This window comes from Branchiostoma floridae, chromosome 17 (genome assembly GCF_000003815.2).
Source record: "Branchiostoma floridae strain S238N-H82 chromosome 17, Bfl_VNyyK, whole genome shotgun sequence".
Taxonomy (NCBI): Eukaryota; Metazoa; Chordata; class Leptocardii; order Amphioxiformes; family Branchiostomatidae; genus Branchiostoma; species Branchiostoma floridae.
The window spans coordinates 10,698,968-10,721,918 of record NC_049995.1 but is presented as its reverse complement, the minus strand read 5'-3'; the positions used below and the strand labels follow the sequence as shown (position 1 = coordinate 10,721,918).

General features: G+C 39.3%; 1 protein-coding gene across 2 annotated transcripts in view; it reads left to right on the top strand.

Moving 5' to 3' along the window:
- Positions 1–22,951, top strand: part of LOC118404005 (sodium channel protein 1 brain-like) — a 179,678-nt gene that overhangs the window by 82,465 nt on the left and 74,262 nt on the right. The window lies entirely within an intron of this gene.

The window sequence follows — 22,951 nt, the reverse complement described above, 5'->3', positions numbered from 1 at the left end:
TGGGGTCTTACAGTGGTCGATTCTGACAAGGATTTTGCCACCCAACTTAGGGCAGGTTTCAATCAATTTGGTTTTCTATAGAGCATGGTTATCTAGCTACAAGATGAACGGATATACACCTGTTTTTTTTTCAGTTGCAAAGGTCTAAAAGGATAAAAAAAGTTTTGCATATTAGGCACGTGATATTGAATGAATGAATGAATGAAGACCTTTATTGCACATTCAAATCCTACTACTGCTTTAGGTATTGGCCTTGTCTTTGTAAGCCTACCGCTGGCTTGAACCGCTACGGTAATGAAATCAAAGATATGTTGTAGGAAAATTTGTTCAAGACCAAATGAAGAAAATATGTTTCTAGAGTCAGGCGTTACATTCTTACTGGGTTACAAGAAATATACAAAAGCAAAGAAACAGCCTTGGGTCAATGATTATGTACCCAATGGTTATGTACTAGGGCTGGGTATCGGTACAGCGTACCGGTACAAAACCGATTTTTCTTATTGGACCGGTCCAGAAAAACCGGACCTGAAAAAAATTAGGTGGACCGGATGTTGGACCGATTGGAGAATTAACAGATTATTTTATCAGGCATTCACATGTTTTGGCGCTTGCAGGTGGAAGAAAATAACAAGAGTGAGTAGTAATTTCTACTAAGTTTTACAGCCAATCGTACAGGTGCAGTTAGCGTTGTAAGATTTAAAAACGCCAGCGTAAGTCTAATACTCCACCAAACAGATTTCTTTGTTGTAAAATGTACCATTGGTATGAGTCATACTGAATTAGGTCCAGGTTCAGGTCCGGACCTGGACCTAATCCTCTGGACCTGATCCGAACCTGGACCTGAATTTTCTATACCGGTACCCAGCCCTATTATGTACCCTACTCCTCATGAGCAGCCCTTCTCTCCAACATTCCATAAACTGCCAAATTCTCGACCATGTTTAACTACATTTCAAAGACAGGAAGACTCATTTAGTTCAATTTGATTGTTAAGCCAGCCTTGTGTCTGCCGCTATCTTGTTTTTAGTTCGTTTTTTTATTGCAACCTTGCAATTATTACTTTTCTTCCATTGATGCTGATTTAGCTTATTCAATGTCAATCTTTGTTATTTGTTGTATTCATAAGTTCCCGTTGACTTTGATTGTTATCTGTTTTTTTATGTTTATTGAGAAGAAAACTCACATAAGCAGATATGCTTTTTGTCCTATGCTCTTTAAATAAATGCGAATAAAATAAAGTAAAATAAAATAAAATAATGATTGACATTGCCACTAGTAGCGGGCATGGTATCGATTAATATATTAGGAACATGGTCCAAAAGCCAGTTGTAGCGTTAGTTACATGGTATTCTCTAACATGACAATCATCCATTGCTTTTGTTTGCTGTTGGTATGGTACACGGTATTGCTTACCAACATAACTACAAATAGCGAGAACTAATGAGTTTTGTCATTGGCACAATATTCCTTCATGCAATATATAGTAAAGTTAAAGTTTATTGCACAGCAATTTTAACAGGCACAATGTATAAGGCAAAGTGTTATATTGTACTACCGGGCATTAATCTAGTACATATACATTCCACAAGCATACTACAATATCGAAGACATAATGATGTTTTTGTATATCTACTGTACAGATATGTCTTAAGTCCTCCTTTTGTGGTTTCTTTTTATGTGTGGAATTATTTATGCATTGTACTAGATAAATAGAAATTGTGATGGTCCATAAAATGATTCTCTACTGGTCTGTTGTAATGTTGCACTAGTCTTACACTATACCGTCTGCATTGATTGAATTATATCTTTAATATACATACTTAGGAAACATCATCAAGAAATCTACATAACAGTGGTAAGCCTATATCAAAACTTTGTTCCCATTCTAACTTCCCCGGTAGCTTCTCCTAGCATGTCTCTAACCTCCTTACATCTCATTAATGTAAAGAACAATTTTTTCTGCTTCCGGCAGCAACATTCATCATCTAGATGGATCCTCCAGGAATAAACCCTGTCAGAGGGAAGTCGATTAGAAATTCACGATGCCCTTTGGAGTTTCTCAGCTGCAATTACACATGCGAAATTCCATTTGTTCCATGCTTGCGATTTGCAAGGGAAGATTGTTCATAGATAGGGTATTATCCTAGCGATATGAAGTAGATTAAAATCCTAAACTTGCATGTGAAACTGCTTTGACAAAAGTGTAAAACAGTTTTGACAGTCGAGATTTAATTTTGCCACACGTATCTAAGATAACAGGTTTACAACATATAATTGTTATTCTGAAAAAAAAAGGCATTCACTTGATTGACAGAGGAAAGCTAAACACCCCGACGTTCTATTTGAATATAGTGAATACTAAGCCTTTCTGTACTTTTGATGCTGGCACGAATGAAGTCTTGTCATTGTGTCCAGTTGGTCTTTTGAAAATATTAAAAGTTTGGCCGGTCAATGTTTCATTGGTAAAGGTGGTATCTAATTGCACTTGGGGAACTGGTGTGGCACCGCGTGGTTCTAAAGATAACTCAAGCCAATTTTAGGGATAAAGAACGGAATTTTCTTACGTTTTGTGTATGGAGCAGGCTAGGGAACTGAACTGTTGCCTTGTCGTCTATGCTACCTCTATTAAAGTGGCATTCCTCACAATGGGCTTATCTTAGCTTAAACTCGGTTTGTACCATTGCACATGGAACAAGCTAGGGAACTGAACTTTCGCCTTGTCGTCGAGTCTGTGCTATGCTCGAATTCAGCATTTCTCACAATGAGCTCATCTTGGCTTAAACTAGGTTTGTGCTATTATACAAGGAACAGGCTAGGGAACTGATCTTTTGTGTCTTAGCTTTGTTGCCCATTGAAATCCGAAATTTACTTCAGCTTGACTTTGCCTTACCTTTGTTTTCTATTGGAATCTAATTTTCTTCAGTTTAACTTCGTCTCACAATGTTTCCTATTGGACACCTAAAATGTCTTAATTTATAGTTAGGGTATGAAAGACCAGTTTCTTCCAGTCACTGCAGTGTCACCGACGAATACTAATTGATGCTTGTTGAAACATACAATCTGACCGTTTCCAGAATCATATCCAGTTGCTTGAGTAACTGCTTTTTTGGCATATCTTATTACCTGGATGTCTAATCTTCATCGACGTAACTGAACCCAACTGAACTCTTGCCATGTCGTTTCTGCTCGAGGCATTCACCTCCCTAATCACGGTCTACAGAAATTACACTCCCCGGCACCATCAAGGAAAATGCGGCTACACCCAGAAAATTGCCCGCTTTCTCACCGGGCGCCAACCTGATCCCTCGACTCCCGTTTAATTTAGAAATGCTCTTTGTTGCTCGCAGCACCAAATTGCCCCCTCACTTGTGTTCCTATGCATATTGCATGCTGAATATACATTATAGAAAGCGACTTCCGTAATTGTCAAAAAGGATGGGAGTCTACAAAGAACATGATATCACTACCAGTCCCCAATGTTTCCGTGTCAAGGACAGTGGCAAGCACAATATTGCTGACTATTACAAGCTTGCTCTTCCAATAGTTTCCCCAAGGTTTAGACTTGCTTAATCGACACAACTAGGTATATGTAATAATAAAGGGATCTGTTCAATCCAAAAGGTACAACATGTTACCATTAATATTTCATTGCACTGTGACAAGATTTGACCTGATATCTCACTTATTGTTGAAAGCCTCAAGTAAATATTAAAGTGGTGATAACAGTACGATCTCTTCGATCCAAAATGTACTAAATGTTATCACTAATATTTTATTCCACTATGACAAGATTCGACCTAATTACATTATGACATGGTTGAATGCTTCATTTAAGGTTATTGAACATATAAAAGTATTGAAATTAGTCTACATAACCCAACGTGGTAATAACACGACAATCTCGTCAATCCAAAAAGTACATTTTACCATCAATATTTTATTCCTCTATGTCAAAATTTGACTTAATGTCTCACTTTACATTGTTGAATGCTTCACTTAAGGTTATTGAACTAATAAAAGTATCAAAATTAGTCTACATGATCCAACGTGGTAATAACACGACGATCTGCTCAATCCAAATGGTACAACGTGTTACCATCAATATTTAATTCCACATTGACAAGATTCGACCTAATATCTCACTTTACATTGTTGAAAGCTCACGTAAGGTTGTTGAACTAATAAAAGCATTGAAATTAGTCTACATGTTCCAACGTGTCACGTACAAACAGGAAACCCCGGCAGTAATCGGGGAGAGGGTAAGGGTCACATAGTCATAAATTTGACTCAACCTTGGTTAACCTTACAATATGTCACAACCATTGGCAGATCCATTTCATCTCGTCTAACTAAATTTATTTCACCGTGGGGTACCGTAGTATATCTGACAACCAGTTTTCTCCACCCTTTTCAGTTTTGTGCTTTTCTTGATGTTTCACGTCTTTGGTACGGTAGTATCTTGCCTGTCTATTCTCTGATGATATCCTACCTTAGCCCATGGCTACTTCCCCACAGCCAATGAGAAGCCCCCATTTTCTGTTGATATATCCACATAGTATGGTGCTATGAAAAAAAGTGTGCTGCTATTTCATGCAAATGAGGGAAAAAGTGTGATGATATCAGAAAACAGTGGTGATTTCAGCCTGAAAAGTATGGGTGATATACGCATGTGACCCGTTCTGACCAATCCTCGCTTACCTTTGAGACCTTCTTCTGGGACCAGAATAGTGTCATGTGATAACTGACCAATCCTATGCTTGATTTCTAATTGCCCAGAGGAATATGAGCAGACTTTCTGTCTCCAGGCACCTTGCCCGGAAAGGTCTTGACAAGATTAATGACCTTTGTTGTTACAGGCTGACACTGTCTGTCACAGCTTTTCAAACAATAACAAGAAAGATTGTGGACTTTTAGGACAAAATAAAGTAACATTTTGTAAAGCTGATGAACTAGAAAAGCTTCGGGGAAGTATGCCATGGGCTAAGTTAGTTACCCCATGGCCTTCGTCTCGTTTTCTGTGTATATCACCAGTCCCGCCACCTCGGGGATCTCTAGTCTTCCCTCGGGCTTCACCCTCGGGGAGACTAGAGATCCCCTCAGTGGGCGGGACTGGTGATATACACAGAAACCTCGCCCCGCCCATGGGGTAACTATTACATATTTTTCGTCGTTGCTTTTCCCACTTTCTTCCTCCCTAGACGGTTCTTTGCATGATAGTTTTCGCTAGTGCCGATGAACATGATACATGGCCGCACTACTGCAGTTTCTCTTCTTGACTTTAGTTTAGACATCTTACAAAGGGACTACATGGAGGTACAAAATCCTTCTTGTGGCCTACCCAATGTTTCTATCAGATAGACGGCTTGAAGTACATGGTCGATGTTTCAAAAGCATTTGAAAAGTATTTTGATCCGCAATCTTTATACATTTATAGTTTACAGTTCATGGTCTACCATGGATTTCAATACTGTCGTTTTATACCAAATGTACCATTGACCTTGCAAAGACAAGGTAAAAGGCCGAAACGTTTATGAGGTATATAGACTAATTATGTGATATTGTCGTATAAAATTTGATTAATATCAATAAACGAATAATAGTTTCCATTTTATAACGAAGCCGGAATAGACAGGGAGAGGTTGTTAACCCTAGGGTTGTCTGTGATCCTTGTCCTTAGTGTACCTATGACGTATGTGTATGCTGGTGAATGACTTTTAGAAATTGGTAGGGATTTGTGCAGCATTGAGGTAATCTGTACGTACGTACGGCAAAATCTTTTGGTTTTTGGCCCTATCTATTCTTTAAATACCAAAGGATCCTATAATAAGGAAGGAGCAGCATACATGTACATAGTTTTACTCAACCTCTCAAAACTCTTTGGGCCTTTTATCGTCTTTTTTGGCTCATAATACACTTTTGCTAGCCAATTCTTATTGCAATGGGGTCCCTAGTACCGGCAATACAAATGTCCAGTACAACAAAATGGCCAGTAAAAGTGTATCATAAGCCAAAAAAGACGAAAGAATGCCTAGAGAGCCTGCTATGGAGGCTATCAAAACTACAATTTACAGCGCAGAAATAGTAGAGGTTGACATAATAGACAGATAGCACGCCGGAGTTATTAGCCAGCCGAAATTTGTGACCTAGGGCCAACTAACTGTTTTGTCCATTTGATCAATTTCTGCTATTTTTCCAGTGACCTGTGGAGTTTAGTTGAGGCTACTTAACTCCCTCAGAAACAAAGTTTAATCCGATTTTCTTGTATTCATTGTGTACAGTCAATGGTGTACCATGTGGATTTGTTCGTATAATTGACCACAGAGTGTATCCTCGACCTTGCAAAGACCTGACGAATGACCGAATCGTTAATGAAGTCCACCATTCATTATTAGACATGATATAGTCGTATAAAATTTGATTAGAATAAAGAATCGACCGCTAGTTTTTGTTTTATAACCAAACTGGAACGGACAAGGGAAAATGTTGTCTATGGTTCGTGTACGTAAAATACGTGTACGTATGATATGATATAGTCGTATAAAATTTGACTAGAATAATAAAAAAACCCACTAGTTTTTGTTTTATAACCAAGCTGGAATGGACATGGAAAAGGTTATGGTTTGTGTACTTAAAGTATATGGCATACCTATGATATGATATAGTCGTTTAAAAATTTGATTAGAATAAAAAGCAACCGCTAGTTTTTATTTTATAACCAAACTGAAATGTACAAGACAAAGGGTTACTTATGGCCCGTGTACTTAAACTACTTATGACGTACCCATGATATGATATAGTCATATAAAATTTGATTAGAATTAAAAAAATCGACCGCTAGTTTTTCTTTTTATAACCGAGCTAGAATGACAAGGAAAAGGGTTATCTATCATGGTTCGTGTACCTAAAGTACCTGTGATATGATATAGTCGTATAAGATTTGATTAGAATAAAAAATCGACCACTAGCTTTTGTTTTATAACCAAGCTGGAATGGGCAAGAGAAAGGGTTACCTACGGTTCATGTGCTTTAAGTACCTACGACATACTTATACACCTGTCTGTGTATAAGGTCAATGCCTTTTAGAAGTGGGTCAAGACTTAAGGGAAATGCGCAGCATTGTAGTGACACTTACGCCGTTGTCCAATGGATTATTTCTGATTTGATTACTACGAAGTGTGTCCAAATGGCACTTAAGGTTGCTCTGCGAGATACGTAGTGGTGTAATTGGAATTTTTATGGCTGTCGAAGAAGTGGAAACGGACTTTTCAGATTAGTTATACACATGAGAAAGACAAGACAAGACAAATAGAAAACAAAGGTTTTCTCTGAGTGTATATAAATACTAATTATAAGTTTTTCAATTTCATCTGACAATAAATTTAAAATCATTAGATTACATTAGGTTTGTCCCTAGAAGCACTCAGTGTTGCTATGGTATCTATGGCGATGTAATTGTGGCAAGGTGTTTTTGTTGTGGTTGTTGACTCCGAGTCTAATTTTCTGGACTCGAATCCCTGGCAGTCTTCTGGTCTCTATTAGACTCCCGAATGGCCGAATAGGGGACTTTGGCCAAGTTGGGAATAAAAACTTGTAGGACTTAAATGGCTTAGGCTAAGGTCACATCTACACAAAGGGTCCCGACCGGGCAGCTTTTAGGAATGATAATTATGACATAAAAGACAACAAAAACACAAAACGGACCGAATATAATTCTACGGCATGCACTGTGCATATTTGTTGGCATAAACTTAAATTTTTCTTTTCCGCAAACAGCCCGGCCGGGCCCCGGGTAGGAAATGTGACGTAGGCCTTAGTAGTGTTTTCCAGCGACCTGTGGAGCCCGGTTGAGGCTAGTACGCTTCTGTGTTGCGCCCTTGATTGAGGCACTTACAACCTATCAAAATTTACATATTTTATTTAGTCAACTCAAAACGGGTGGAGAGCCCCTACAACTTTTAAAAGTTGGTTTTAAATAAAGGGGGCCCACCATACATGTAAAACATTTGTTTATGGAGGTTCTCTAGTGTGGGGTGTAAAGCCAAAAATTAAGCACGACAAAGCACTCAGAACGTTCGTTGGAAAGAATGGGGATCATTACCAGTGTGACTGGGTATAACTTTACAGTATAATGTTCAAGTTGACAAGTAGAAATGGTAATGTCCACTTGGTATGTCACTTCTTCCGCCAATGTGGAAAATCTTGATAAGCCATTGGATAAAAGAATGTCAATTTCCGCAGATCAAAGATAATACATGTCCATGGAGTTATTGATAAATAAATGCGCATAAATTATCATTAAAAGACGCCTTAGCTTAACGCCACAGGAGTCCAATATCCAAAATCGGTATCAATGTCAAGTATAGAAGATGAATGTGAAAACGAACAGCGAATCCGCTTGAAACAACATTATCAAAATGAGATATCGAAAATCTCTGAAGGGAGCCTTTCATTCAACATGGTTAATAACATTAACATTATGCGTGCACAATTACAACACCGTAGTGCTGGGTGATGTATATATAGTCTTACAACATAATGTTCCCATATGGGCAATATAATAATTTTACCTAATTTCGCATCTTAAGGCAATAATATTATACTAATCAGTAAGATATGTCTTTTGAAGCATATTCAAACTACATTATTACGACAAAATTAAAACAACACATGTACATGTTATTTCAACTTTTTTGGTCATTTCTGTATCTGTATCTATATAGCCGGTACAACCGCCCTTCGGCGTAACACACCAGCTTAAGACCATATCACCCAAAGAATTAACTTGTGTTTAGGGCAAAGCTGATTTGTGCATGCTGGGCAGACGGGTCGCCTTAAAATCCACCCTGTCTGTCAACCATTGTCTTCCGAGACAGACGTATGCCACACATATTTTAGGTCGAAGAGAGAGCGCCGTCATGGTGGAAATGGGGTATAACACTTTGTTACTACTCCAGAGGACGATGGATAATGTCTAAACCCTTATAGACGTGAGAACTGCTGACTTGATAAGTAGTGTAGGCGACAAGCCCTCATCCCGGGATCTGCCTTTCACTGAGTCTGTCTGAGGAGATCCATCACTCCGTGAGAAAATCACTACCTCTGATGCGCCCATTGCAACACTACATATAAATCATTAATCACAGCTTGCAGTAATGAGATCATTAGCGTTAAATGACATCTTTGAAGTCGTCTTATCTGAAATAATTGATGCGGTGCTTTGTGTATCATGATCAAACACAATCAGATGAGAAACCGTTTGCGAAAACGCCGTGTTCCTAATAGACATCTCATGACTTCTTTGTTGTCTACAAAAACACAACATTTCATTTTTTTTAGTTCTTTAGGACACACTAAAAGTTTTAGAATTTAGTACACAGTACGTGAAGTTTACAATGCATGTGCATGTTTATTCAATGTTATTCATAACTAAAAGAAACACTTTCTCAGTCATACACATTTACCCAGGTTTGCTCTACGTAATTATAGGAATCCTTATTAGTATTACCATTGTTACAAAGCCTTGTGCAAACTTAAGTTACAGTTTGCACCGGTAGTAAATTGTTCATAAAGATATGATGCTGATGGTAAGCTAGCAATGGATTGATTTCGAAATTTCCGTGCCTACACAGACATATAGTCCACAGACACGTAGCACTTACGAGTTTGTCACTTTCGAGGAGTACCAGAGCAAAAGGTGAATCACAGAGACGACAGTCGTGATCACGCATTGGGCATCTGACAGCTACCATTACCAAAAAGGTCAATGTATACTGCTGATGAGATCAAACTCGCTAGGAGGGGTAGACATTACTTCGCTTTGCGAGCTGACAGAAGGCCAAGACATTCGTCTTCTGTGTACATCGTAAACTTTCATTGGCACACTTTTAACATCTTTTCCAATTGACTCAATTACATGGTGCTCAGTGTAAACTGTTTATACATCGTAACAGTTATGGGAAATATCTTTATGCGTCGTTTAATCGACTTAACTCTAAATGTGTGCAGAAACATTATATGCTGGTTCATGTATGACCATTCTAAGTTAGGGGTATGTCGAAGTGATTGCCATACTGCATGTAACGTTACGACTATCTCGGTTGTATGGCACTTGAGATATTGTAGACTAGAATTCTTATTCGTGCATAAACATTATATGCTGGTACATGTATAGCCATTTCAAGTTTAGGGCACATCGAAGTGATTGTCATACTGCACACTTGAGATATTGTAGTCTAGATGACTTAACTGTTAAACTGCACGACTTAGCGTTCCACGTTTTATTTTCATGATCAACTTCGCACTTTCCCGGAATTCGGCGCTCCAATAGACTAAGGACTTAAAATCATGTTAGTTTTTACAATGTTACATTGACCAGCATCATTGCGACTTGCTCTGGCCATATTGCAGTATAGAATGGTTGATTACAAGTACAGTACTGTGCTGTATTAGCAAATGTGTCAAAACATGCCATCTGTCCATTGGGTGTAGACGCGCTAGAATGATTGCTTGGGGGTTGGAGTTCACTTAAGTTATACCACAATGACGAATACGCCAGGCATTTTACGTAAAATAAGTCCCCGAGCTTCTTCCCTAAGCTCCCGAAAGAGGTATGTTAGGTCAATATCAATGAGCTGGTGAAGTTTTTGATGACGCACTTGTCCCTGAAATGCGACACATTTTGAGGGTCAACTCTCCAACGAATTGTCATGTGCGAAACTTGTTAGTCACACATTTTTGCATAACTACTGGCCAATAGGTCATATACCACAATGGTTAGTATTTACTCACCATTTTGAATTTCTTCGTGATGAGTCAGACAATGTTATAAGACTTTCAATCTGATAAATCACTTGCAATTTCACCAAAAGCAGTTACTCAAGCAACTGAATATGATTTTTGAAATTGTCAGACGTTTCAGATCGATTCCACGTGTACATTTCCTTCAGTGACACTGAGGAAAGCTGGTTTTAGATCAGTTTTATTTATTTTATTCATACCCTACCTAGTACCTATGAATTGAAACACAACTAGGGAATATTTTAATCTTCCATCCACAGGCATCCTAGACCGTGAACCTCGCTGGTTCGAACAGGGAGTTAACTTAGAGAGACAATCCCACCCTCAACAGGAAAGGGGGCCTATGTACACGTATCGAACTTTCTGGCACTTAGGATCTAACCCTCCCACTGCCGGGAACTGACAGTAGCTCCCGTACTAAAATAGCAGGAGCTAATTGACTACTTTGCATCAACCTTGTCATAACATTGTCTTTCTTTGGTTCCTGATAGACTATCCACAATTTGTCTTCAACTTCATCCATCACATATATAGAGTATAGTATGTCATAGAGTATAAAACCTGCTCTTTAACTTGGTTTCACTGACGAAAGGTAGTGGTCTCTACCTTTTCCAAAACCATTTCCAGATTCTTTAATAAGTACTTTATGGCGTATGTTATTATCTAAACGCCTAGTAACTTAATCGACGCTAGCAATTTCCTTTAGTTTCTTGGTGATTCAAGGAATTTAGCGCCCCAGTACACCAAGTACTGCAGCTCCCGTTAAGAATTTAGTACCTTACACGCATGATGTCACCTTTTGCAGCCTTTCCCATGGATTTATCTCTTTTCTATAGTCTAGGAAATGGATGATCACATCTAAACCGTTTTGCTATGCAAAAGATCACCCACCTGTCTCCGATAGATAAAGGTTACTGCCGGTTTTACGGGCTGCATGATCATCCGCTTGTTCTATTGACTGAAAATGCGATGATACAAGATGACCTCTGGTCTGTACATCTTACTACTGGTGTCCCACAGACTCAGACAGAGACGGGTACAGTTTGCTGGGTACTGACTTCGATCGAGCGAGTGGGGAGTTTTTCTATTTTGCTTTTGGACATACGAGGACAATGTGGCACTGCACTCAAGTTTTTGTAACTTATATAAACAGTACCACATACAGGGTACAGACAGAAGGTACCCATTTTTACACCTGGGTGAAGTGAGGAAGGTCGTGTAAAGTGCCTTTCCCAAGGGCACAACGTCGGGGCGGGGCACGGCGGGGATCGAACTCAGAACCTCTAGGTTCCGAGCCGAACGCTCTACGAGTTACGCCACGCCCGACGCCACAAAGTGAGTGAGAGTGGGGAGTTGGATTGCTCGCTCCTTTTGTGGAGGACCCATGAAGAAGAAAAAATCATATTTCACAAAGCTGACATTCCCAAACGCTCTCTCTGGACCTACCGGGTCGGGCCGGGCTTGCCGAGGAGGGCCTGGGTGTGGTCATGGTAGACAGAGTGGCGTCGTCTATAGTGGTGCATGGACTTACTCCATCCCCGGGTGTCGACAGATGATATTGATGATGACATCTAACTATACTTCTTATGGGGACCCAGATGTCACCTGTACAAAATGATAGCCCAGACAAATATGTATAAAACATATCAATCCTGGGCCTGAATTTGGAAGTTCTATTCAACGATCCTTTTCTATGTCTTTATTTTCTTGTAAAATAGTATCATCTTCATGCTAAATGCTTGCTAATAAGAGAAATAGCCGGTTGTCATTTATACTCACTCACGGCAATGGTATCGGCAGAGCAGCCTCCTTGGGCAGAGTAAGTTTAAGCTTAAGATATAGTTTTGGTTAAAGATTTGAGGTGAATGAAATAACCTAAGGTCACCTGCTTGTTTATTCATGAGGAGATGACCGTGCAGTAATTGCAGATATCTGATGGAGCTTTGGTCAAAAGGTGGTTCATTTAAAAGGAATTAAGTCATTCTGGGAGGTAATTTTTCGTTAAGTAAGAAATGTTTATTCTTCCCGCTTTGTATCTACGGATAATAGATAGAAAGCAGGGACGGTATGCTAGATATATTGTCCATCACTCTGTGAAAAGATGAATGTCGCGAAGCATACATTCTAACAAAGTACTTCTTGGCCGTTCAAAAAGAAACACAAACCCATTTTTCTTGACTAAAAGGCATTTCACAAAACCATTTTTATTTGCCCCACGCCACAGAAGTCATTCGTTTTTGTCAAAAGAAATTATATTTACATATCCACGGAACGTATCTCAACGAAGATATAACCATCAGAAGGCTTTATTCCATCGATATGAAGTATATCATATATTATAGATTAAAGTAATGGCATATTGTAGATGAAGGATTTGATATTCAGGGTGAATGTTCCATATATAGAAATATCGATTTTGCAAACTTGGAAAAAGTGCAGACTGAAACTAATTTCCTAACTTCTTTGGCTCTTGTTACTTGCGATTGTGCCAAATTCAATATAGAGATGGAAGAAGTTATGTCATGATAAGCATGAAATATTGCAATAATTTGCTTTTGGCTGCGAATCTTCTTTCATAGATTGGTAACTTGCAAAACATGAATTCATTTGTTCTGCTTGACGTTATTACGAAACCTATGAATCTATATATAACAATGTCAACCCTAAAATTGAAAACACGCATAACTCAGAATAGTTTAAACTTGTTCCCAAGCTTACTAATAGGCACAAGAGTTTCAATGCAAAGGTTGAACTTGCCCCCCAGCCTTTTTGAAGCTGAAGGGGGGTGGGTTGTTATCCAAATTTCCTTGACCATGGTATTGTCTTTACACCTCTCCAACTATAAAATAAAAGGCAACTAAGTCAGGTATCCATTTTACACCTGGGTGGAGGGAAGGAAGACGTGTAAAGTGTTACCCATGATCACAGCGTATCGCCAGGATTCGAACTCATGACCTCTCTACCTCTTGTCCCTGAACCTAGCCACTTGATCACAAAGTGTGAAAGAGTGTGAGTCTAAATTACGCTGATGGCAAGTCGTTGTTAACCATACCCGTTGCGATGACTTCTAATTAGAGGAGGGTACTGGTACACAATATTTAGGTACAGTTACGGTACAGGTCCAGAGAACCAGGCCCAGATCCGGAACTGGACCTAATATTTTTTGAAAACTTGTGAATGGTCAAAACTCATGATCAAAACAATGGTCCATTTCGCTAGCTACAGGTGATTCTGTTTAAAGAAGTACCCAACGTCCATTGGCATTTTATCCTATATTCATGTGAACAACGCTAACTGTCTCTGTTTTAAACCAGGTTTGACTGTAGAAACTTGGTAAAAGTAACTCAACTCTCAGATCCTCTACTTCACTCTTGTTATTTTCTTGGACTGGTAGGCCCAAAAATACGTAAACGTCTGCCGGTATAATATGTGAATTTTCAGATCGGTCCGAAATCCGGTCTACTGATTTTGCAGGTTCAGTTTTTTTTTTTTTTTTTTTTTTGGACCGGTCCAATAACACCGGTCCGTTTTTTACCGGTACACCTGTACCCACCCCTAGCATGACTTCACGTCACCCTGCTGACAAACTCTTATTATTATACCCGTTGCGTTGGCTTCTAACAGCTTAGAGTGATACAAGTCGGTCCTTCTGCGTGCAGAGGGAATGATTATCTACGTCATGAATTATTTTCCATGTTTTGCTTGGGCTTGAATGCTCTCTTTTAAGGTTGTTTCAGTCCGAATCTCCTCACACGCATGCTGACCAGTGCACAGACATGAAGGCAACGGTACGTGTACTAAGATATGCATTTATTATCTTTATTTTTATCATTTTTTTTTTCTATTTGCTTTTGGAAAGACGAGGACAATGTTGCACTGCACTCAAGTTTTTGTAACTTATATTAACAGTGCCACATACACAGTACAGACAGAAGGTAAAGGTAGTCTTTTACCTCCCCGACCGAAGTCAGGTACCCATTTTTACACCTCGGTGAATTGAGAAAGGTCGTGTAAAGTGCCTTTCCCAAGGGCACAACGTCGGGGGCACGGTGGGGAACGAACTCATGACCTATAGATTCCGATCCGAACGCTCTACCAGCTACGCCACGCCCGTCGCCATGCATTTATTTCAGAATAGAACTTTAGAATAGAACTGTATCATAAGCATATTCGAATTGGGGTGCCATTTCATAGCTTTACAGGATCAGCGAAAAACTTACGTAAAAAACCGCGCAATGAATGTAAGCGAACACTTGCTCAACAACGTTTCTCCTTGCGGAGTCGTGCCAGCCTTTCCTGAGAAATAATTTGATTATCTCTCCCTCCGTCTGCTTCTTGGTTATCGTCTCAGAACCGTGGATGTCTCCCAACTGACAACGGTCATTAAAGGTGGCATCTAACTGTACTGCGGGCACCAGTGCGGCACTGCGGGATAGAGAGATAAAGAACGAGTTTTCTTACGTTTTGTGTATTTGTTGTCTTCTAAGTTATACTTATACGTTTAAGCAATATCTAAATTGTGAATAAAATCAGCGAAAATAACACAACAATGTCGCAGTGAACGAACCCTCGCAGTGATACACCGGTGCCCCAAGTGCGGTGAGATGCCACCTTTAGCGAACACTTGCTCCTTCCGGAGTCATGCACGCCTCTCCTGAGGAATAAATTGATTATCTCTGGCTCCGTCTGCCACGTGGATATCGTCTAAGAAGCAGGAATGTCTCCCAAGTGACAACGGTCATTAAAGGTGGTGTCTCACTGCACTTGGGGCACCGGTGAGGCACTGCGGAGGAAAGAGGTAACGTTTCTTTTGTATTTCGTTGTCTTCTAAGTCATACTTTTACGTATTACACAGTATCTAAATTGTAAAAAAAATCGGCGAAAACAACACAACAGTGAACGAACCCCCGCAGTGCCACACCGTTGCCCCAAGAGCAGTGAGATACTACCTTTAGCGAACACGCCTCTCCTGAGAAATAATTTGATTATCTCTCCCTCCGTCTGCTTCTTGGATATCGTCTCAGAACCATGTATGTCTCCCAAGTGAAAACGGTTTCCAGATTGGCTTGTGAGGGAAGGCTATGAGGCTGTGTATGATAAATGACGGGATTTGTCAAACGGTAACTTGCGGAACATTTCCCTGCCCTTTGCGATCAGTTTCCGGGACGTCTATAGTTCGCCATGTCGACAGCCAGGCGTCGTTTCAAGGTCTTCTCCTTCAAACCATATTCAGGGGTCGTAGAAGATGACCTTGTGTCCACGAAAGGAGTAAGTAATTATAGAGTCTTGAAGAAAATCTGGTACCTATGCCATAACTTCTAGATTTTGTTCAAAGTTTGCTGAAGATATATTTTTTCTAATTCAGAAGAGGAAAATTGTACACAGTAATTGTTGGCTTTTCAAGCAAAATTAGCATCGAATGAGATCATACGATTAGACTTTACGCTGCACAATGCTTTTTGTCATTTTATATCCAATACTAGTTTAAATCAAAACTACAGAAAGTAGCTCGATGTAAATTTTAGATTGTAATTTTTCGTGGGAACTACAGGAAGTTCTTAACGTAATTGCATTAATCATTATTATGTCTATGTTGCATGTACCTGCAATTAACATTCGGGCATGTTTTCTCGAAAAGAATTACAATTATTCAAATCCAAATTCCATTACATCTACATTGCAATAGCGTACTACATGTTGATCTTAGAAAATTATTATCATTTTTCTTATTTCCTTGTAGACGGACATCAGCTTTTGAGTATATGAATAGTCTTTTTTGTGTGTTTTGTTATTCGTTTACAGCCATGCCATGTCATGCCACGGTGACTGCAAGAGGGCGCTTCCGATTGTACCCGCAAAAGTGAACCTGTACCGACCTGTACCTTATCCGACACCACTGTTTCCATATTGATCTATTGGCCTTAATAGAAGGTCCGCAAATCAACTAATCGAATTCTAATATCATTTCAACCAACATTTTCGCCCACCAGTATTTGATATGTAGAGATAATATATCTAAGTAGCCGGTTTACTGTTGGCGGAGCACTTAAGATTCTATTCGCTGCATTGTTTTTCTCGCAATAACCGCAAGAGGGCGTCGATGAAACTTGTATGATTCAGAGGTTTTCAATTTATATCAATAGCAATCGGTTACGTCTCCCCCCCACCCCCACCAGTGCACAATTGGAAGGGTCCTCAGGGGAATTCAAGGTCTCGCTCGGTACAATGTTTACCCTGCGTTTAGGCTTCAACTTATCGTAAATTTGACCCAGCAATTTTTATTCAAGCATGACAATTTATTCTCTAAGGGATTATAATACCCGCTCCTTCAGTGGAATTCTTCTTTAAGAATTTGTAAATATCTAATTGGACAAGGAAAAATTGTCCATGCATGCTAGCTGTATACTTTATCCTGTAACACGTACTCATATACGTGTGACGAGCAATACGTCATTTCAGTGCAATTCGACAACACATCGACAGTATTTGGGGGTGGGGCTAGGGTGAGGTCGACTACTGGCAAGAAACATATATTTGTTGAACATGTTGCAGAATCTTACATGTTCTCATTTATGCTCATTCGTGCTAGAAAAAGTGATACAAACAGATAAACAGATCCACCAAACCACAGTCCTCTATGTTCGCAAATAATTTGTTTACCCTTACAATTGAAATATGAAGTTAAAGATATCAGTTTCATCATCTTTCAGTCTTACATTTTTAAGCTGTATTTGTGGTATCACGTAGATTGAATTCTAAAAAAAGAAAAGAAAAGAAAGGACAGTAATTGGAAACAAAACTAGTAGCAACGACCTCTTCAATCATAAATCTTTTGACAGCCAACAAAGATTAAAGATAATAAGTTTACAAGTTTGACAATTTTCTAAGACGTTATTGAGAAGTGTGAACTTTTCTTTGTGATGTTTTGAGTGATGAGGTTAAAACCTTAGCACAGCGGACAGACGGGTCAAGACCCTATTAGACACCAAGGCGCCGTAAAAGACGCCTTGTCTTATTGAGAAAGCTCGCTGTCTTCAAGTTGAGGTGTTGCATCTATGAATTTAGCGTATGTGGTTGTAATTGGCTCAGGTTTGAAACATATGGAAATCTTTATTGTCACGATGAAAGTATAGCGACTTTCGTAAGGTCTACACCTACTTACAGTACAACTAAACAGGCATGTATAGATATCTATTGGTATGAATAAGTCAACATATTGAGTCAAGCATGTCATTTAAACTATTTGTTCTACGGTATAAGCCTTCGTCGATATATGTGCCTACTTGTGTGCAGTAAAGGTTATTGAATGTAGTTGAATTTATCTATGAAACATATTAGGCCTTGTTATTACCTCCTGGAAGAAAATCACGTACCTACAACGGGAGGTTATGTTTGTTTGTTTGTTTATTGTTTATTTCAAGCACCATAGCCCATACAAAAATACAATATATACACATAAAAACAATGATCTACTTAAACAAAATAAAAGGACACATGCACAGTATCTCATGACCTATGTTCAACGTAGCAATAGTTTCACTAAAACTTGCTCGTAGAGAAGACATCTAAATGTATAAAGATCCATATACAGTCAAACCTGTCTGTAGCGGTCACTCAAGGGACTGGACAAATGTGGCCACTATAGACAGGTGGCCACTATAGAGAAAACGTTGATCAATGTGACCACGTGCAATAATGCACATGATTTCAGTACCCACTGATCTTTCTCACCAAGTAACATTGTCTCGATCATCTTAAAACTCAATTGACCCTTCCAAAGTCAAATCTACCCACAATGATTGATATTGCCATACGCAATGTTGGTAAATTCGCCTAAATCCCTAATCCTCGCATGTCTGGCCGCATAATGCAGTGTTTCTGTACTGTATCTACGGGACCGGAAATCGTGTGGCTGTGGCCGCTATAGACCATTTCTTAATGCTTAGGTCAATGGGAAAAATTCAAGGGACCGACAAAAAGTGACCACAATAGCCAGGTGGTCGCTATGCAAAGGTGACCGCTAATACAGGTTTGACTGTATGTCATTCCCAGACGCAAGGATCGGAGGCGAGTCACAAAGGAATGCGTCAGCTTACGCCTCCTGGCGTCAAAGGTGTCAACACGCATCTGAGCAAAAAGCAAGCTGTCACTGCTAGACCTTAGTTGTTTCTGTTGTGTTTGCATGTTCGTACTTATAACGCAAGATCCATTTGACAGGTTTACTTAATCATAAATTTGGGTATGTTTATAGTTATCAAGATCCCAATGATGCATGGCGATTATGAGAACAATAGCAGTATCGTCACGTAAAGCAGAATTACACAACGACACCCCCATCTTGAAAGTAGTGTGGTACATTCCACAGCTGTTGTTTGCTTGTGTTATTGAAGCTCTTGGAGGCAAGGGAAAATTAGCTACACTCTAAGCAGAGGTTAGACTCTTGGTTCTTTCAGATCAGCTGTCGTTTGACTAATAAATAGTAGTATAAGTTTATACAAGCTGAGGCCAAGTACCTACTCTCAAACAGAGGTTAGACTCCGGCTTGCTGTACTGCCTTAGTTAATGTCTTGTAATGATTACAAGCTGCATGGCAATAGTTGCAATGGCCTAGTGGGTAGAGTGTTCGCCTTGCATTCGGTAGGTCGTGAGTTCGATCCCCGGTCGAGTCATACGAAAGACCTTAAAAATGGCACATGCTGCTTTCTCTGCTTAGCACTCAGCATTCGGGAAAGAGTATGGAAGTTGAACACACACCACTACCAGTGGACTAGCCCCCTGCTTTAGCGATTGCGCTGTGTGGCCCAGGGCTAAGTAAACAGAGATGGGCGCTATCCTATGCGCCATCAGGTGCGGGAAGGGTTTAACTTTTTTTAACTGGCCATATTTGGACAAACGTTTGAAGAAATTGATATTCCTGGTAAAGAGTGTACCACACATCCAAGCCCTCATCACAAAACACAACAATTACATCACGGAGGTTTGTGTCCCACGGACTCTTGATTTTTCTATGATTATGATATTTGTATAATATGATTGCAAGGACATCGACTCTTTCAAATTTTGTAACAATGTCGTTAGGAAGCTATATATAGGAATCAAGGAAATTAGACTAGTACTCACGACTGAAAGTTTTCCGTGAGAAGCTATATAATTTCCTTTATGATGACATGATTTCGAAGATACATCTTCATAAACAAGAACGTTACCTGAATATGATAAAATTAACATGGAAAGTTCAGTTAAGGTAGCAACACTGTCATGGGATACTGTATAGCCTTAAGGTCTATAATAACTAGAGCAGAAATTAATAACTTCCTTATAAATGTAAAACAGAAAGTCGAAAACTTGTTGCCATATCCTCTGTCATTATGGTCTCCCAAAGGTAAAATAAATTTTAGTTAGACTAAGGGTGGTATAATCTCACTGCACTTGGGGCACCGGTGTGGCACTGCGGGGTACCCAGGTTCGCTGATCACTGAGGCACTGTTGTATTACTTTCTTTAATTTTGATATTGCGTATACGTAAAAGTATGACTAAGAAGACAAAAAAAGTACAAAAACAAACGTCAGAAAATCCGTTCTTTGTATGTGAAATTTGTTCAGTACCTTTCGATCACCGCAGTGCCGTACCGGTGCCGCAAGTGCAGTGAGATACCACCTTAGGGATGGTGATGATAATGTATCTCTAGCTACACACACGTTCTGTAGAGCATGATCAAATACCCTTTCAATGAGGAGTTACCTTTGTGATGTAAATTATACAAAATAGTGTAATTAAGTGCACATTATCCAGTTGCAAGGACACGTATGAATACCCTACCCGTATACGTATAACAAAAACAACTGTAGTGTCTACAATTTTCTGAGTCTATTTTTTCACGAGACTTCAGCAAATACAAAAAATAGCATACTATACAATGACCAATGGTGTGCGGCTTAATGTCCCGTCGTAGCGAGGAGGTTGAAAAAATGTTTTCAACCTCCCTGGTCGTAAGAACCGCAACCCTTTCCAGTAACGTGCATGTCGGGTACAGGTGGTATCTCACTGCACTTGGAGCACCGGTGCGGCACTGCTAGCTCTGGCCCGGGGTTCGTTCACTGCGGCAATGTTGTGTTATTTTCTCCTATTGTTTTATGATATTGCGTAGTACGTTAAAGTATGACTTAGAAGAAAATAGAATACACAAAACGTAAGAAAATCCGTTCTTTATCTCTGAAATTTGATCTTTCGAACCCCGCAGTTTCACACCGGTGCCCCAAGTGCAGTGAGATACTCCCTTTAGCGAGACAGCCGGGACTCAAACTCGAGGTTTTCTGGTCACTAACCACCGAGCTACTCACGCTTCTACAAGATCCGGTTCATTGTGATGGTTTGGGACATTTTTGAGGTGCTGCATTTCAGAACATCCTTACATATACCAGGGACCATTCAACAGTTGGCAAGCGGCATAAAGCACACCATAAAATATTCATGACACGTGTTATTGTTATTACGCTATGTTATTATCGGCTCACCTTGCCTTTTTGTTGCGGTATCCATAGAAATGATATAATAATAAGGATCAGTTTGAGTGATGCGTTGGCTGCTGTAAACTCTCATTTTCAATAGTATATTCCTATCAATGTTGAATGACATGTTTACTTTCGTAGTTAAAAATACCATGTTGTATGAACTTTTATAAAATGTAGAAGTCTTGCCTAATAAAACAAACGTCACCAAAAGCTTAAACTTCGTCATGGGTTTATTTTAATAACCATTCCAAATGTTTACATGATATGTAAACAGGCAGTGCTAAATAATGCTTGACAGGCAGTAGAATTCTGGAAAACTTCATGAAAGACTTCATGTAGACTAAAAATTACTAATGGCAAATGTATCTTTTATTGTAATATAATATTATACAATTTGGCCCCAATTCTGCCTGAGTTTTTACGAATTTTCAGAAATGACCATCTGTCTATTGATACATCTATCTATTTCAAAAAAAAGAAAATTTTCTGGAATTTAGACCGTCAGTCCCGAATCAAAGTCTCATCGGTTATATATAGTCTCATGGACCCATTGTAACGCTTCAATGACTTGGAAAACATAATGCTTTCAGACGAATGAAATTTCTGAACACAAGTGTCACGGGAGCGTCCAGGTGTAACATTCCTGTACTGTGTGTCATCGGTAAGATCAACAAGTATAGATCACTTTCTGTATTTATCACTTAGTTAAGAACAGAAGAAACATCGGTTTTTAGATAAAACAACTCTGACTGATGTTCTGTTACGTTGACCCTCTGTTATCATGTGTTAGTATGTCCATTTATTTTGCTAAGGTTTGCTCGTCTAGGTGTAACATTCATTTACTGTATATCCTCGGTAAGGTCTCTATACTCAACAAGTATAGATCATTCATTGTATTTATCACTTAGTTAAAGACATAAGGAGCATCGGTTTTTAGATAAAGCAAGTTTGACCGATGTTCTGTTACTTCGGCCCTCTGTTAAAAGGTGTTAGTTTGTCCATTTATTTTGCTAAGGTTTCCTTGTTCAGGTGTAACATTCCTTTACTATGTATCTTCGGTGAGTTTCTGTACTCAACAAGTATAGATGATTCCCTGTATTTATCACTTAGTTAAGAACAGAAGAAACATCGGTTTTTTGATAAAAAGAGCCGACTGGTGTTCTGTTTCGTCGCCCCGAGTTGGTCCATTTATGTTGCTAAGGTTTGCTCGTCTAGGTGTAACATTCCTTTACTGTGTATCCTCGGTAAGGTCTCTGTACTGAACAAGTATAGATCACTCTCTGTATTTATCACTTAGAAGAAACATAGGTTTTAGATAAAACAAGCTAACTGATGTTCTGTTACGTTGACCCGCTGTTAGCAAATGTTAGTATGTCCATTTATTTTGCTAAGGTTTGCTCCTCCAAGTGTAACATTCCTTTACTGTGTATCCTTGGTAAGGTCTCCTTACCCAAGTATAGATCATTCATTGTATTTATCACTTAGTTAGGAAAAGAAGAAACATAGGTTTTTAGATAAAACGCGTCTGACTGATATTCTGTTACGTCGCCCTTGTGTTAGCAGGTGTTAGAATGACCATTTATTTTGCTTGTCAGGACGTCTATAGGTCAGGTCCCGTGACTGTACGGTAATCCTTCTAAAA